Consider the following 2,892-nt stretch of genomic DNA (forward strand, 5'->3'; position numbering starts at 1 on the left):
GAACATCCAGGATGTCAAAATATTTTTTAAATCAATTGTGATATTTAATGAAGTCACAGCCAGTTCACCTAATTACTCAGATGATTTTGTTTCAGAATGGATTGGGATAAGAAACAGGCACGCTATCGAGGAAATTCAGATGTTGCTGCCTTAGTCTGTTCAGGCTGCTATAATGCCATAAGCTGAGTGACTTATAAACAACAGAAAAGTCTGTCTTACTGTTGTAGAGGCTGGACGTTCGATACCAGCATGTCAGCATGGTCCGCTGAGGACTCTCTTCCTGGTCACGGACTTCTCATTGTATTGTCACATAGGGGAAGGGACTAGACAGCTCTCTGGAGCCTCTCTTATAAGGGTACCAATCCCACTCATGAGGGTTCCACCCTCATGGTTTAAGCACCTCCCAAAGGCTCCATTTTCTAACACCATCATCTTTGAGGGTTAGGATTTCAGTATGTGAATTTGGAGGGGACACAAACAGCGAACTAAGCAGTTCCCATCAAATATCATACCTAGTCCATGTTCCTATTTATTTTATACTTAGTATTTGTTAACATAAAGAATTGGTGGGGAAAAGGGGGTGCTAAAACAAACACATACAGAAGATTGGTGATATTTAGGTATTTGACTGGGCTAATTTATCTCTTATGAACTTTGGAAAAAAAGAAAAAAGAAATAATGATTTAAATAATTCAGGTGAATCCTGTCACCATTTTACTTAAGTGACTAGCTTAGCATGATCATGAGATGAGAACCCTGCTCTTCCCCTCTTGGTCTGGGCTCAGTGGGCCCATATCATGCACACATGCTCTGTGCTTATTCTAAGGCTGGTGTTTAAAGTTGCTATATGTGTTTAGCTTTTTGCTTGTTTGTTTTGTCTCATATGGCCCTTAAAACTAAGCCATATGTTTCATCTGGTGCTCACTCCAAGAAACAAGAAGGGAAATTAGCTGTATAAAACTAATTTGGGTTGCTCTCATATTATGCTTTACGGAACATTACAAGAGCAACTCTGAGTGTATAGGATTTTCACTTTATACTCTTAGTTTATAATCTAATCTCTGAGAAAGTGCAATTGTACTGTATATGGAAGTCATTCAGGGCATTAATGAGCATCCTATTATTAGCAGATGATTTTGTTTAAGGATGGATTGGGATAAGAAACAAGTACGTTTTAGGTCAAACTCGAATATATGGATGATTAAAAAAAGACAGCAGAAGACATTTATCCATGTTTTTGAATTCACTTCCTCCCTTTGCACACATCCTAATGATTTATATAGAAATTCAGATTCATCTCCAAGTTACTGTACTCTTTAAAACTCTAAGTCCTGAAGAAAAAACTATGAAAAGTAGAAAGTCTAACTAGACAATTGCTGAATTTATGTTTATTTAATGATTTATGGATTAATCATTCTCAGACTGCAGATCATCTGTACCATCATCTCTTATTTCATTGTGTAACATTTCATGGGTGTGTCATGAGGATGCTAATATTCCTTTATACAAACTTAATGTTAAAATTCAGTTCATAAACTACTCATTTCCTTTTCAACTCTTCTTCAAGAACACTGGTCAGACCCTTTGAGGCTCCTATTCTACTTTGGAATTTTTCTTTATAGTCAAAACATTTTCACTGAGATTTCCCATTTGTAATCTATGTCTAATAAGCACAGGATTAACCCCTTTAGGCAAGTTTTCTCATATGTATAACAAAGTAGGGGTTAAATGATATTTAAGATCCTATCTGATCCTATACCCTAACGTATATGAATCTATGAGCCAATGAAGAAAGAGAATTTAAGAGCCTGTGACCCATTCTACACAAGTACATTCAAGCTACTTATCAGCATAAGATTATATATATACTGATCTTTGTAGANTATATATTGTTGTTTAAAATGTACTTTACACTGAATCCTTTTATCCCTCACTGTAAGAGAATATACAGATTTTCTACTGCTATTTTGCTGGTTATGCTTTTGATGAATATAACAGAAACACCTGATTTCACATTCCTCCGTTATAAGGAGTAATCTATATATCTAAATCAAAACTATTAACCTTTACCTAATGTCAGCTTCTGAAAAAGCAGACAAGAGTTCTAGGGGGAAAAAATCAATTTCTATTGAGTCAGTTTTTATTTCTACACATACTAAGTTTATTAGTCAGAATAGTTTAAGTTACGTGTGAATGAAACCTAGCTGAAACTAGCGTAAGTAAAGCGGAACTGAGCCATATAACTAGGAAGTCCAAAAGTGAAATTCACATATGGCTAGTTCAAAGAGTTCAATGGCTCTCTTTCCATATTTTGGTTTCGTTTCTTGCTGCTCTTTGTATAGTGCTCTCATTCTCTTCTTCAACAAGTTGACTCTCTTTGTATGGAAAGATGGATGCTGGCTAGTCCAAGCTTATACTTTTATAGCTTACAATCTAAAAGAAAGAGTTTCTCCCTCTTAATATTCATATATAAAATATAGAAAGGTTTTAATTGACCGTGTTATAGACAGATGTCTATTCTACTAGTAATGGGAAAAGAAATTTGTATTTCAAATGACCTAGGACATAATTTCTATTATCAGGAACTGGGTGAGACATAACTAATACACATATTTTATTGCATGTTTAAAAAAAAGAGACCATCTCCCATTGGAAAATAAAAAGAGTCTGGGAAAGCCCCAAACCATAGATGTTCACTTTTTTAAGTGACAAAAAAATTCCATGAGACATACATATTAATTTACATTCGTTTCTCACTTGACTCCAGAGTCCTGAGTTTCACAGGACCAGATGTCTACTGTTCTAACATTATGCAGATCGCCACCATTTATTCAAAATGTCATGTTAAGCATTGTAAACAGTTATAAAGAAAGAAAAAATAATTCTTCCAAT

This window comes from Hipposideros armiger, unplaced genomic scaffold, assembly GCF_001890085.2.
Source record: "Hipposideros armiger isolate ML-2016 unplaced genomic scaffold, ASM189008v1 scaffold_125, whole genome shotgun sequence".
In the NCBI taxonomy this organism is placed as follows: Eukaryota; Metazoa; Chordata; class Mammalia; order Chiroptera; family Hipposideridae; genus Hipposideros; species Hipposideros armiger.